We start from the raw sequence: 16,795 nt of genomic DNA on the forward strand, positions 1-16,795 counted from the left end.
GAAGCTTTTCTACAAGGGAACCAAGTTCCTTCCTAAACTTACAGGAGAACTTGACAGCAGTTTCCATGTGGTAGTATGAGGAGTAGTTTTGCAGACATGAAAAATATAAGACTGTGGTTATCATGGAGACATACGCCCATGTTCAAAGAGCCACAGACCCCAGATACTTTGACATTGTCAAAATACTGAGAAGATCCGGAGAGGATGCTATATAAAGATATCATGGTGAAGAATAATTTGAACTGGAGATCCTAGGATGTTCAAGATGCTAGGGCCATGAAAAGCTTGCCCACTGGGGAAGGTAACAAGTATGGAGTATAACACAATAAAAAAGACTATATTGCAGCAAGAGGAGACTAAGAGACAGGACTTCCATCTGCGTTGGAGCCCAGATGAATTCAACAAGAACTCAGGGGTCCAGATGTGTAGCTACACAATTGTTTGCTTGGCAAGACCTTGTACTTCTTTGGCCTTATCTTAGCTGGCTAATCATTCATTCCTCCCTTTTGGAAAGGGAATGTTTATTTGTCATGTCATATGTTTGAAGTGTATGACTTGCTTTTATTTGTAGTTTTGTTTTGTTGATTTTTAGAAGCTCACATGTAATAGATTGATTTAAGATTGGGTAGTCTCTCTTCTCCATTTCTGTTGTTGTGGTGATTTGAATAATCCCCATAGACTCACGTATTTGAGTGATTGGCCCATAGAGAGTGGCATTATTAGTAGATATGATCTTATTGAAGTAGGTATGGACTTATTGGGGGAAGTATGTCACTGTGGTAGTTGGCTTTGAGGTCACTTACGCTCAGACTAGACCTAGTGGGGAAGTCTCCTACTGCCTGGTGATCAAGATATAGAACTCTCAGATTCTTTTGCAGTACCATGCCTTCCTTTATACTGTCATGCTTCCCACCATGATGATAATAGACTAAACCTTTATCTAAAACTATAACTGTAAGCCAGTCCCAATTACTTGTTTTCCTTTATAAGAGTTACTATAGTAATTGTGTATCTTCACAGTAATAAAAACCCTAGCTAAGATAGTTGCTTACAATACACATAGTCTGTCTCTACTCTATATTTCAGTTTTGCTTAGAGGTTGTAATACAGTCCTGATTTCACCAATATTCTGGGATTTTCAATATTACATAGGATTCACCTTCACAACTTCATGAAGTGGCTTTTTTCAGGCACTCTGCCCCTGCCACATATTGCCTGGCATCAGCAGTTCTGTGGAACTATTATAAAAGACTGCATGATCCCATCAATCTTGCATTATCTACAACTCCAAGACCAGTACAATAGAAACAGTATTACCAAGTTCTGCTAATAGCTTAGTTTGGAGCATTGTCTCCTTGAATTACAGTTGCAGAAACGATTGTGTACTGACCTTATAGAGAGTTCTCCAGGAAGTGGCTTTTCAGCAGCTGGAAAATCTCTGAAGTATTTTCAGTTTAGACTCTCTCCTTTAAAAGTATTTGCATTTTCACAAGTTAGTACGTTTGATAGATGGATTCTTGACTTTAGGGTATTGTTCTTATTCTTTTAGTGCAGATGGGGGATTTTTTTTTAAATATGAACGGATTTTCAGCTCATACCACTCTTGTGACCTTAAATTCTCTTGAACACTTCTTTTTCATGAAAAACTCTATTTGAAATATTCTTCTTGCCCTCTGTTGCTCTTTTTCACGTAGACCTGGACAAGAGTCATGAGAAATAGCCATACTACATCTTGAATTATCACCTACCTTGAAATTTCTTCTACCAAACATATTAAACCATTATGTTTAAATTTAGCAATTTTTTGTGCTCTCAAGATCAAGTGCAGAATGAAGTTAGATTTATCAACAAAATATGAAAGAAATGGTATGAAGCACAATTCCCAACAAAATCCTTATTTCCTTCTAAAACATTATAAGATGGGTCTTCAGAATCCATATTTCTTCTGGTCTTTTTATCTTTCAAACACTCATCTGAATGTGCTATTGAACTCTACTGACCATATTTTCTAATTTGAATTTAAATACACATCTATATTCTTCCTACAAAAGAGTTCCAAAGGCCCAAGGACCACATGGTCAGAATTATTACAGCAATTCTTCACTCTCTGTATCAATTTTCTATAATAGTTACTTTTCTCATTGCTGGAAACAGCAAATGAAGAAAAAGGGGAATATTTTGGCTCACAGTTTGAGAATATAGGCCATCACAGAGAGAACAATAAAGGCAACAAGGGACTGAGGCAGCTAATCACATTGCATCTAAGTCAGGAAACAAATGTATTAATAAAAGTGTTCAAGTGACTTTCATATTCAGTCCATGACTCTTGATCATGGAATGGTGCCACACATAATTATGGGGGGTCTTTTTCATAGCAACAAGAAACGTAACTAATATAAAACCCAAGAAGTTTATGAGAACTATTTCATATTAATTATTTGTACATGTGTACAAAGTTCTGTAGTAAATCTCTAATTTCATGAAATAAGACCAGGACTTAATGAAAATTTTCTTAGAAGAAAAGTAAATTTTTATTTATATGATAAACAATATAAGTTAAACATTCCTGTTATAGTGAATTAAGTTGCCAGAACTCTATTCATACTATAAGGTTTATTACCTATCAAATTTTATTTGAAGTAGTAAATGCTAATACAAAAAAACCTGCTTTAATGTAGAATACTTTTCAATTTAAAAAAAGCATAGCAATATAAAAATTGTTGACTACTCATTGAGATATAATTTATACACAAATACCCTACATATTAAATGAGTTCAACTTGGTGAATTCAGGCATAGGTAAACAACTGGTTTTTATCATCATTATGAAGGTGGCAGACGCAATCGATACCTTTTATTATTTATTCATGTGATTTGTTTAATAAGTGACACATTTATGCCTCTGTATATTTCATTTTGGTTTTATATGGTTTGACAAATGTTTGCCAATAAGTAAGGGCCTAAACAAAGCTCCTAGACAACAAATATCATAAATCATGAAAAAAGACCTTTGGGAATAGATGATCAGATTAATGTAATCTATGTATTTAGGCATACTGAAACAAAGAATTTTATTTAAGTAGATGTATAGATATTAGTAAACAATACAAACCAGTAAAAGACAGGTAATACGAAATTCTGAATGTCCAGCTGATGGAGTATTCTATAGACAAAATGTATGTAAGTGAATGAGTACATATAATTTTTGAGAAACTGCACAAAAACATATTTTTAGAATGCAATGGGATCAAATAGTTTATTGTTTAATAAAAATTGATAAAAAGTAGATTAAAATTTTAACTCATTATAACTCATGGGTTCTATAACTTAAGGTCATAAAATGAATGACACATATTTTAAGCAAGAATGATCTACTATAAGAAACATATGCAAAAGTAGATAAGGGACATAGCATGGCATTTTGTTTCAACTAAACAAGGATACTTTTCCTTCATTTGATATTTCAGAAACTACGCTCTTTCTGTCTTGAAGTTTTCAATTTCATAGTATTTCATTGATATTTAATTATATAACAAAAGTACCAGACAGTGGAGAAACCATGAGTTTGTTCTTGAACCTGAGGTCACAACCCTTGCCACAAGTTTGATCTTGCCACCTGTCCTCAATAAGCCAATTAAAAGAGCTAAATTTAAAAGGAAAAAAGAAAGTGATTTATTCAATGTTGTCACATTGGGAATGGGAACAAAGAGATTCAGAAAATCCTTCTGAGTTTTTTCTTTGGCCTGAAGTGAGACTAAAGTGCACATCTAGGCACTTCTAGTCAAAGTGCTCGTTGTGCTATTCTCTGGGCTTCGATATCACACTATCAGGTGGTCTAACAAGTTTTTAAAACTCTATGAACTATAGAAACAAGTTTCTGCTCCTGTTGGGATATTTTCCTGTTCCCAGCATAAGATTCGTAGGGAGATTCCCATTTTGTTGGTCTGCATTGTTTCAATAGTCTGATAGCCATATCGATAAGCACAAATATCTTTAGACTATCTTTATTTCTTCCAGGCAGTTTATAACTTTGGAAACTGTGATTTAGAAATACTTCACATCCTTTAGCTAGGACTCAGTCCTGTGGCCACAAATTACTCCAAGGGATTCTGGAAAATATATTTTAGTTTGTACACTATACTTAATGCAGAAGGTTGTTTTCTGAAGTTGAGAGTCTTTATCAAAGGTACTTTTTCTTGTTATTTATCACTTAGATAGGTTTTTATATCTTCACACTTAAGAAAGATTAAGATCTAATTTACATATAACATATATCCCTATGCTAATTACAGATATTAATACTGTGATAAAGCACAATGACTAAAACCAACTTGGGGAGGAAAGGGTTTATTTGGCTTAATCTTCTACATCACTTTCCATCATTGAAGGAAATCATGGCAGGACCTCAAGCAGAGCAGGAAGCTGAAGTCAGGAACTAATGCATAGGCCTTGGGGAATGCTGCTTTGTGAGACTGTGTAAAGATATTCTGGTTCATGGCTGGACATAGGCCTAGAACCCGAGACTCTATGTGAGAACCTGCAGGCATTCGGCTGTACCCCCAGAACCCAGAGTCCTGACACACAGTCTCATCTCCATAGACCTACATTGTTCAGTCACATAGGCCATTACAGACCCCACCCAAAGTACACAGGTAGAGGGTGTGACTATAGGCCTCAGGCCCTAGGGATTTACATACAAATGAAGGCCAGAGGGCAGAACAAATTAACCAGATCCTCCTCATTTCTCCCTCTTTATTTAACTCGAGACTGCCCTGAGTTTCACAGAGATACATCCAAATCCATCCACCATCTGCCATTGACAATAAACCTTTCAGGAACCAAGGACTTCCTCCTGTCATCGGGGCCTGTTGCCGCCAAAGCCTCCAGCCTCTGGAACCTTAGACCTCCTCCTGTATGTGGGACCCCACAGTGTAGAAAACCCCTCCACCACCGCTGCGGCTTATTTTTTTCCCACACTTCTTACTGCCTTGCTTCCCATGGATTGCTTGATTTGCTTTCTTATAAAATCTAGGACTGACAGACCAAGAATGACATCAGTAACAAGGGACCAGTTCCTTCACCATCAATCTCTGTTTGAGAAAATGTCATATATCTGGTTCTTATGAAGGCATTTTCTCAGTTGAGGTTTCATCCTTTCAGATGACTCAATCTTGTGCCAAATTGACATAAAACTAGTCAGTATAACTTCTATTCCAAAGTCCGGAAATCAGAGATGAATCATCTCTGTTAAATTGGGATTGATGGAAGTAACTTGAAAATCAAAGAAAGAATATATGCTTATCTCTTTTAGAAATCTTACAGATATTCTAGATTTGAGATTTAAGGAAGTGATCATTTCCTACTGTTTGCATTCACTCTATGTGAAACAGATAGAAAATTCATGGGCAATTCAGAACAGAATTATGTGCCGATACTGGAAAGATTTGGCAACAGCAACATTGTTACAATAGTGAACATGGCAGAAAGAGGGAACTAGGGACATAGAACAAAGAACTAAAGATATTATGTGGGTTCAAGTTCCAGCTTGCTACTGGGTATGGTCATTGAGGGAGGTAAAATGTGGGGAGCTTGATTGCACTTATCTCAAGACATTAGGTTTGGATGCTGGGCTTCAGGAAAGTGTCAAACCCCACTCCAGGAATAGGAAAATGCAGTCTGAGATATGTGAGGATGAAGTTGGGGTTACCTGACTTCCAGGTCTCCAGTAGTCACTGGAGAATGGCAAAGAGAAGTCAGGAATGAAGTCTTGGGGGTCAATGAGCCTCCAAAAAGACCAGGAACATTGAGGACCTATGGACTGAGGTCCACATCTAGTCCAAGGCCAGGACTGAGAACTCTGGCTTAGCTCATAGGCAATTATCTAGGAGAATAGAGAGGCCTTCTACAGGAGATTTAGAGAGCAGCTCTGTAGGTGAAGTCCTTCTTCATGCTCCCCATAGTAGTTTCAATGCAAGAGACAGTCTGTGATTCTAAACTGTTAATTGGTTGTTCCTTGTGGAAAATGGATGCACCCCAACTTCTCAGAGTGAACCAGAGATTAAATACCTTTTGCAGGGAGGAATACCTGGGAAAGAAAGTTTTATTGGCTTAAACTCTTAGGGCCTCTACTCTACATACCTCATTAGCATGGAGAACTCTGTTCTGAGCTTACATTACCACAGGTAACACTTCCTTATGTGGGAAGGGTGGCAGATGTTCCAGGCTGGGAATCTGCCAGGGAACAGGGAGCTGCCTAACATGTGAGGTGTGTATATGAGTTTCCAGGGACTCAGACCTACTCTATCTTACTAAGTTTCCTGGCAAGGTCCACTCTTCTGTTGCTAGGTGAAGGTCAATATGCTGAGTTACAAAGCCAGCTTGAATTTGATGATCATATCATGGCATTATGTAGTTTATCAATTTTCAATGCCAGGATAAGGTTGAAGAATCAAGAAAGAGATTTGAGCCTTTGTCTAAAATTATATGAGGTGCAAAAAAGCCTTCAATGATGATTTGCAAAGATTGACTTCACCTTTAACAGAATAATACCATATTCAAAAGTCAGAAAATACTAATTGAATCTTTGGCTTTTGAAAATGCTGATTCAGATTGCAAAGAGGCTGATGAGACCTTTAGCGGAAAGATCAACACCAGTAGATTAGAAATATGGCTGATATTGGAATTCATATTTATGATGATACACTGATTGAAGAAGTATTTTCTAAGAAAAATCAATATGGCAAATGTTTGATTGTGGTAAGTAAGGTCATTAGAAAATGGATTATTGTCATGGTGTTTTTAGAAAAAATAGTTCTTTCTAGAGATAATCCAAAAGCAAGAATGCAGTCTTCTGCTATATACAGAAATTAGGGCAAAGGCTGGAATTGGACTAATGAGTGCAGATCAACAAAGGATAGGCAACATAAACACTTGCCTTCAGGAAATCCTCTAAGAGGCCTCCTTCAGGCCCCAGTGTCAAATTCATTCATTCTCTGACAACAGTGAAGAAATTTATCTAAAGAGGGATTAAAAGATTTAATGTCTGTTGTTTAAAACAACACTGCAAGGGCACAGGAACAACAGAGTAGCTGGGGATGTATCTGCATCCTGGAGCTAAGGCTATCTCACAGTCCTCTACACCCAAATCACAACCAGGAGTGCTCTCACTCCTAAGCCCAGAGTGGAGATCACCACTTTTACTCCAATAATTATTCAAAGCAGGACCTTCCAGGAGTGTACAGGGCACAGGAAAAGCAGTGCAACTGAGGTAAGGATCCTTCTGATCTCCATCTGTGCCCCAGAGCTAAGGTTAAGGCTGTCCCACCTAAATCACCCCCAGGAGAGAGCTGGTCTCCTCAGGAGTGATGACACACCTAAGATCACAGCTCACACGTCCCAGATGTCCTTCAAAAGAAGAATGGATACAGAAAATGTAGTACATTTACACAATGGAGTACTACTCACCTATTAAAAACAATGAATTCATGACATTGTTAGGTAAATGGATGGAACTAGAGAATATCATCGTGAGTGAGGTAACTCAATTACAAAAGAGTACATATGGTATGCATTGCTTGATAAGTTGATATTAGCTGCAAAGCTCAGAACACCTAAGATATAATTCACAGACCACATGAAGCTCAAGAAGAAGGAAGACCAAAGTGTAGATGCTTCAGTCCTTCTTAGAAGGGGGAGAAGCAAAAACTAAAACATTCAAGAGAGGAAATAAGGAGACAAAGGGTGGAGCAGAGACTGAAGGAAAGGCCATCCAAAGACTACTCCACCTGGGGATCCATCCCATATAGAGACACCAAACCCAGTCACTATTGTGGATGCGAAGAAGTGCTTGCTGACAGGAGCTGTCTCATGACAGGCTTTTGCAAAGCCTGACCAATACAGAGGCAGATGGTAGCAGCCCACCATTTGAATGAGCTTAGGATCCCCAAAGGAAGAGCTAGAAAAAGAACTGAAAGAGCTGAAGGGGTTTGCAATCTATAGGAATAGCAACAATATCAACCAACCAGACCCCCCCCCCCCCCGAGATTTCAGGAACTAAATCACCAAGCAAAGAGTACACATGGAGGGACCCATGACTCCAGAGGCATATGTAGCAGAGAATGGCCTTATTGAACATCAATGGGAGAAGAGGCCCTTTGTCCTGGGAAGACTAGATGCTCCAGTGTAGGGGATATCCAGGGCAGGGAGATAGGAATGGGGTGTGTGATTGGGTGAGCACCCTCATAGAAGCATGGGGAGGGAGGATAGGATAGGGGTTTTCCAGATGGGAAACCTGGAAATGGGATAACATTTGAAATGTAAATAAATAAAATATCCTATATAAAAAACAACAACAATACTGCTCTGGATATAATCAAGGACAAAAGAACAGTTACTGTAGATAAAACAGAAAATTCAAGCGAGATCAGAAAACGAGCATTTTTGCAAACTTCTATAAATTATCAGAGACCAAACTTAAAAATACAAGTAAATGGCATTGTAATAAAAGGGTTAGTAGACACAGAAGAAGTTGCAAAAAAAAAAAAAATCTCATCACAATCTTATCAACAAGATTGGCTGCTTCAGGAGGGAAATATTCAGCTTCTAGTGATTGGAACTTAATCTCAGGTAAAAATAAAGTGCAATATGGATTCAGGGTATAGGGCCAGAAGGATAAATAGTAAAATTTAATTTATATGTGCCTAATATAACCACAAATTTATAAAGACATGTTTTTATACCACTAGAAAATATATATTAGCATTCTCCAGTCTCTGAAATAAACCATAAAATAAGGTAAGCTTCTGATAAAATGCTAAAAGGTATTATCAAGAATAATAAAGGATCATTCAGGTTGTGCATAAGAACCACAGCTGCAGAGAGACATTGAATAGTAGGAAAAAAAAACTGCTGAATTAAATCACACTGTATATTATAAAGTGAGAGGTGATGCTGTGGATACCATCAAAATTTATAAAGATTAGATCTGAACAGGAGAATCTTCCTGAGTAAGGAGAGGTGATAGTTTATCAGATTGCTTGACCATTCAGTCCAAACTAACTTATAAAAACTATCAAATGCCTTTTATTTGATCAAGCATGAAAGATTAAAAAATAAAAAAGTAATTATATTTTTGAATGATAATTTACCAACAAAACATTTGCCTTATTAGTATGAAAGAGAAGATGAGGTATCTTAAACTACATGTTACATTTTCATGTTAGAATGTTAAACTGATGATTGCCACATGATACATACCATCTTGGACATAAACTTTTGAGTTTCTTCTTAAATAAAAAGAACAGTTTTGTTGTTCAGCATTAAAAAAAAAAAACACAGCTAGGACATTTTAAATACTTTAAGTAAATTAAAAGGGCTACTACAGTTCAAATTTGTTTTCTAAATCTCTAAATGTTAGAGTGATTTGGAGCTAAGGTAAAATATCTGAGCAGGACAATTGTAGCCCATGCCTTTAAGTCCAGCAGAGACAGGCAGATCTCTACAAATTCGTTATTTTCTAAACTCTAGAGTTACAGTGAACAAAGTAGTAGTGTTGCATACCTTTATATTCTACCTCCTGGAACAAAACTGAATTACAACTTTTAATTGGAATGTTTACACACTAGCAAAATCACATAGCATATTTAAGGAATCCATATCTGGCTAGTGATCCTTCATACCTTTCTTCCCTGCACTTGGGAGGCAGAGGCAGGTACAAAAGAATTTCAGTGATTTACATTTACCAGTCACTTGCAAAAAGCAGGCTGAAATTCAAAGTGAATGTCCTTTGTCATCCAAAAATAAGTGCTTAAACCTTGAATGTATGTGTAAAGAGAAAGGAGACTATAGGTATATTTATCCATTAAGGTTTATTCAGTTTCAATTTTAAGATTTTAAAAATCTTGATTAATAGATAATACTTTTCTCAGTTGCCAAAGCATATTTTGCCCTAGGAACAATATAACTTGCCAAAAAAGGACCTCTCCCCACTTCCCCCCAGAGCTAGGTTTGAGGCAGGGTTTTGTTTTTATCTTTCCAGGAGAATTAAAGCATCCAACTAAGAAATCTACAGACAATTGGACAAGTGAAATGTTTGAAGAAAAAGAATGGATCATCAAAAGAATATATTCCAAGAAAAATTACAAATTGACTAAATGTAACCATTGAGGTCTCCAAGAAGATGATGAGACCCTGCAGTGACAAATCCACCTAGATTATGGTAATGCTGCCACTATGAAAAAAATGCCCCATACCTCTTATGCTACAAGGTTCTATGCAAACAATTGGCACCTTTGGGTTGATTACTGTGTTCTGCCTAAACAGGATTGCTACTAAGCTGACAAATACCACTGAAATATCAGTTTCAGACTACTGACTACTCAGGACATTCAAATTGCTGAGTTCATAAGAGAATAACACAAACATTTTACAAAAATACTTAATCCAAAGACTGCCAAATACAACCAAGCTGGATATTGTAGAAATCCTGGAAGAAATAGCTTTATTGTTGTAAATAGCTTTACTGTGCTAGAGTTTAAAAAAAAAACTTTTCTATTTAGATACAAAAGTGGGCTATAGTGAAAGACCCCCCCCTAGAGGGGTGACCCTCCCTCAAGTCTCACAGTCACCTAATGACTCACCAGACACGTTCTTTTTTAAAAAATTTTTAAAGATGCTTTCTGTTTTATTGAATGTTAGAATATTTATAATATACCATCACATCAGTTAACATTTCTAGTTGTTCAGATAAGAAACTCCATATGGAAGGAAAATTTTATTTTCATCCTCTTTTCAGAGATATTTCATCCCTCAAGGCAAATATGACAAGGTAGTACAGCCCCATCTATGTTGGCAGACACACAAGGCAACTCTTTTTTCACATGTCATGGCCCAGAAAGCAAAGGAACTGGAATATAAACAGAAAGAAGTAAACTTCAAAATTCCTCCACCATGACCTACTTATATCACCTCTACTTCACATTCCAAATCCACTGCCATCACAACAAAACTAATGCCTGGAAATGTAGATTCAAAACACGGGTAAGATTTCAGATTCATACCATAACATTCATCCCAAAGACATTTGGTTTTCTCATGATGCAGGATTCACTTGAGACACGTTCTTGATGCAAGCAGCAAGAGGTATATTTCAGGAAATCTGTGCACTGAGGATGAGATTTGTAATCCACTCAGGGGCAGAGGAGCTCAATCCCCAGCTCTGGGAGAGTAGAGTATTTAAAGGAAAAAACCACAAACCAGGGGGAGTTGGGGGCGGAGTACTGGAAAGTACCAGTGGAAAGTCCCAGCCTATTATTCAGCATGTGATAGGGCTCAAGGAACAATCATGGGGAAGTATAAGGTTTTTTTCTCAAGAACTCAATCTTACTCAACCATATCATCTACTTTGTGCTCAGCCAAGTTCTTGGGACACAAAGCCCCAGAGCTAGCTGACCTGCTCTCTTGGCTCTATTCTATCTTCTAGTCTGCTAGGGATAAAAAATTCTATTAACACTTCAATAGGAATGATAGGAACAAAGTATAGATTATTAAATCTACTCTTAAACTACAGAGGTATTACTAACCAAAAATCTTACATTGGTATAGTTATTTGACTATTGATAAAAGAAATTGATGTTATATTTTGTTACAATGGTACAGTTCTTTGTGTATTTATGCAAAATTGGAATTTTATGTGTTTTCAACATACTGTGTATTAACTTTTTTAAAGATATCGTACCTATGTAATTCTCAAAAATTTAATGTTAAGTTCTAATCTTTTTGAAAGCTCCTATTATAAACTGTTTAGTAAAATTAAGCCATGAAAGTTAGTTAATGAATCAAATTTATGTCGCTGTTAGATACTAGTATAGTTAACTACAAAAATATGTTTCCTACGCTGATCAGATAGTACACAGGTAAAAACAAGCAACATTTGACTATCATATATACTGTAGATAGGTAGATGATCTTCAAAAACCTCAGAAATATACAGAATATGGCATTTAAAGATCCTTTTTTATAAAAGGCCCTTTTAAAAAACCAATGAGACAGGTCTTCTCAAAGAACCTCCATATGGAGGTTTCTTCATATGTGGAAAGCTAACCACTGAGCAAGAAGCTGCCTTTGCTTTAACTGCTGAAAATATGCTGTCCAAACTGGAAAAACAAGACACAGTGAAGCCAATTGCCAAGCTTTGCCAAAATAGGATAAGGAGTACTTCATATTTCCTGCCTCACAAAAATGTCTGTCAGATATTTTGGGACACAGGGATAAAGATGATACTCCTACAGCTCAGAGAAATTTTAAGGGGACTGTCCAGTCAGTCAGATTTCTTTCTCATCTCTATAGTTTTGGAAGTTATTTGCCTGTGCTTCCTACATAGTCACCTAATATTTATTCTTTCTCAAGCTTCTCATGAGGTTGGGGACTAGATAGTTATAGTCTTACAATTAAGCTTAAGTTGTTTAGGATTAAAAAAATACCTTTAGGTATACAAATATGTTTACAGACTGATAAATTGAAGTTATGATAGTGATGTAGGTACAGAACTTTAGACTCATCAAGATAGGATAGACAGTAAAGTACTTTTTCCAAGTTTGCCAAATACAAGTGGACTAGACATTGTAAACAAAATTCTTAAGGTATAGTATATAGTGTATTGATGTTATAAAAAGAGTCTTTTATTTACACAAAAGTTTTGCAGAATTTTTGGTCATAATTTGAACCCTGAGATTGTGTACTAGAAAACCCTGTCTTGAGTTGTGGTGTGACTCAGCTCTAGCACATACTATTAATCCAAGTGTGTTCTGTTTACTATAAACAAGAATAAATAAATACAACAGTCAACCATAGGTCATGAGGCAGAGCAAGCAACCAGTTGAGGTGGAGTGAACATAGGAAAAATAAATCATAGTGAGTGAGAAGAAGTAAAGAAGACAAATAGAGAAATGCACAGGAAGTAAAAAAGAGATATATTCCATTGAAAGGGTTTTTAATACAGTATGTAGAAGAACTGGCTTTTTCCTTCTTGGGTATTGGTTGAGGAGGAAGGTCAGCTGGGTGCTTTCTCTGCCTCTCTGAGCTAGTAATCTTTCACATCAGCATCTGGCTCCTGAATCTTCAGTTGTTAAAGTCAAACAATTGGAATTTTGATTTAAAAAACAACACATCTTCAGAAGCATAACAATGTCTTTAATCAGAACAATGAAGGATGACAGTCTCTACAGAGGAAATGTTTAGGTTCTATAGGGTGGAATGGGGAAATGTGGGAGGTAGAAGAGTCCATATGCATATCAGTTCCCCAAGAGTCTCAAATGGGTAGACACCAGAAAGAGGTTGGTTTGCTGATCCTCCTTTACAAAATGTCCTGGATCCTAACAGCTGACAAATGTTATCAGTCAAGTCAAGTCTCCTGTTAGTAGTTTTTCAGTCCAACTGATACTTGTGGGTCATTAACCCATGAGTGTCCACTTTCAGATATGATTGTCACTTCTTATGGTCTATAAATAAAGGAAATTCAAAGATTAGCTCTTCATGTTTTTCAAAGACACAATAAAATGCCAAGCAATAAGAAGAAAAAGCATAACAAATTCATACATTAGAAAAAAGATAAAAGTGAAGTATACAGATTGAAAAGTGAAGGACCAGCATGAAAATAAGGCAAATACTATGAAAAATACGGTAAAAATCTTGGGTTGGATTTCAAATGTGTACTGCATATGAAACTTCAACTACCATTAGATTCTATGTCCATAACATAAGTGTACACTGTGCAGCAAGCTTTGCAATCCACCCCAGCACATAGCAAGTTTGTAGTAAAGTCTGATGATTTTGGAAATTATTGTTTGCCTAAAAAGTTAATTTTTTTATTTGACACAAACAATAAAATTCTAAGGTTTTTAAAATTTTGCTTTTGTTGGGTTTTTCATCTCTATGCCTTGAAAATCCCTTTCTTCAACATATCCTACAGCTGATGAACTGTAATAATAAAACAACTTAGATCCATTTCTGTTTCCTGTTTATAATTAAAGCTCTGTTTCTCAATTATTGGGCTACCCCTCACCTCTAATCTTACTATTTTTTTTTTTTTGCTTTTAAATCATTTTAATTATGTGCAAGTATTAAGGTCAATACTAGGATGAGGAACCAGCAATACAATAGATGCAAATAGTCAAGGAACAAGCCAGAATATAAACACAAGTAGTCAAAGAACAAGCAAGGCAAAAAACAAAGTCACATGATCACTGTTTCTAAGGGCTTATCAGGATGACCAAAATATCTGAGCCTTGTTCCCTCTCCCAGCCCAAAGTCATTTTCATGTCTGAAGCCTACATCTTTTATCTAGCCTAAGATTTAGATTCTTGCCTGAGATTACTTCTTTATTCTACCCTAATGTCAGATTCCCACCTGAAGCCCATTTCCTTGTCCTTGGCAAATATCAGATTTTTGGAAGCAACCCATTTCCTTGTCCTTGGCCAATGTCAGATTTCTGCCAAGCAGCCCCCAAAGCTCTCCACATCTCCCTCGTTTTTATTTCATAAACAAGACTGAGCCTGTCTTAGGTCATTCTGACAAGAATGCCTTCTTTACCTGTCATGGAATATGCATTATCAAAAGCAATGTATTTCTGTCTTAGGTTGGTAAGGCATTGTGCAGTATTTCACCCGTACTTGAAGCCATGTACTTTGAAATCCACCATCTTGATGCTGTTAATGAGAAGCTTTCACATGATGGTCAGGAATAAAAGTATTCCCAGAACAAAAAGGGCTAGCACGATCAAGCTACATACACTATTCTCGAGGCCTGATCAAAATGGAAATACTGGGGGCTGGAGAGATGGCTCAGTGATTAAGAGCACTGACTACTCTTCCAGAGATCCTGAGTTCAAATCCCAACAATCACATGGTGGCTCATAAACATCTGCAATGAGATTCGATGCCCTCTTCTGGTGTGTCTGAAGACACCTACAGTGTACTCATAAATAAAATAAATAAATAAATCTTTAAAAAAATGGAAATACTGCTCTCAGGCCATGGATAATTTTATCACAGTATCTGAAGCATCATTGCTTAGCAGAACAACATTCTTTAAATTCATAAGCTCACTATCCAAAGTTAAAACATCCAGAGAAGTGTTAGAAGTATGGCAAATAACCCTACAAGTGTCTTTAAACTTTTTACTAATAATAATAACTATCATTTTAAATTTTAGAAGTAATACAACTCCATTGGTATTTGGCATGACACTTGAGATGGCTCCTTACTTTTTAAACTCTGAACCTCCTTTCAATAATTTGAATAGGTAAAGAGCATCAATGTGTTGTTGTGAATGCCTATCTAAATCTTCTTGAATACTCAACACATTAGCAACATTTTTTTGCTAAATGATTAACAAAAGTAGCTATCTTAACTTCTTGTGTCAAAGCAATTGCAGAAGCAGTGGTGCTAGCTATTAATGTAATTAAAGCTGTCATACCAGCAATTGTCAAGCCCACTACCCTCTTGCTTCTGCTTAAAGCCTAACTCACTTCTTGCAGTACTTGTAAGCTTTTTTTTTTTTTTTTCAGAATACCAAGGTCCTGTAATACTCAGGGCAATAAAACAAAAGCTCGCTGATAGACCACCATAACAGACATCCCAGGTTTCAGCACACTAACACAATTAGAAATTGTACAATCAATACAACTTACATTAAATACTGTAGAAGAAACAAAAGCAATTTTAGCATGACATTTAAACAAGCCTTAACACATGCAATAACACTTGTTGGAAATCCAGATCCTGTCCCAAATTTATCTCTTGCTAACATAATATCATAGAGAACTGCAGCTAACTTCCAAATATGTCTCTGAAAAATGTTCAGAACTAGCCTTCCGAATGAAGACTGTTATTTCCAATACTGGATTGATTTCTAGACCAGTCCATGATTGAGTCCAAATAACTGGTCACATTTAAGAAATACAAAAATCATTATAATCTCTCTTCTTGATTCTCTGTCTCACAGAGTCTGAAAGCTTGAGGAAAGGCAGTGTGTCCCATCTGGGATATAGGCAGGCAAAGGTGGTTCAGGAACGTATTTCCAATACAGCTTTCCAGTCACCTTTGTCAGGGAACTCAGTAAGCTCACAGTTCAGCATCATTCTTTGCCCCATCATCAGTATGTCTCACCAATCTCTCTGGCAGCCACCATGCTCCTTCAGCTTCCTTCAGAAAAATCACAAACATGCCCTCTTTCCCATATTAAACACCTGATTGGGATCATCCCATATGCCAGTAAGTGGATCCTTCCGTTTCACCTAGATATAAGTATGCCTAGTTGTAGGATACCACAGACACTTAGCAGAGAGTTTCTTGGCATCCAATTATTTAAATCTTAACTGCAAATGGCTCCATAATGAATGCTCCAGGAAACAGCTACTATGCCATTGTTTTAAAATGTTATTATGTCTTCCTTTTTATGATCAACTAGCAATCATGTCTTTGACTCAGGAAGTTTTTATAACAAAATCACTACTGGGTGAATAATGAGTCAGGACAGAAATTAAGAAAGAAATAAAAAAACAACTTTTGAGAATTGAATAAAATAAAACCACAGCATATCTAAGCATGTCGGACACAATAAAAGTGGTTCTAAGAGGCACATTCATATTACTAAATGCATACATTAAAAAATAATTGGAGAGATACCACATTTGTGACTTAATGAAGCACCTGAGAGCTCTAGAATAAAAGAGGAAAACTGTGATTTCTTTTTATCTGTGGCCTGTGGACTGGTGCTATTAGGAGGTGTGGCCTTGTTG

This window comes from Grammomys surdaster, unplaced genomic scaffold, assembly GCF_004785775.1.
Source record: "Grammomys surdaster isolate TR1022 unplaced genomic scaffold, NIH_TR_1.0 369, whole genome shotgun sequence".
In the NCBI taxonomy this organism is placed as follows: Eukaryota; Metazoa; Chordata; class Mammalia; order Rodentia; family Muridae; genus Grammomys; species Grammomys surdaster.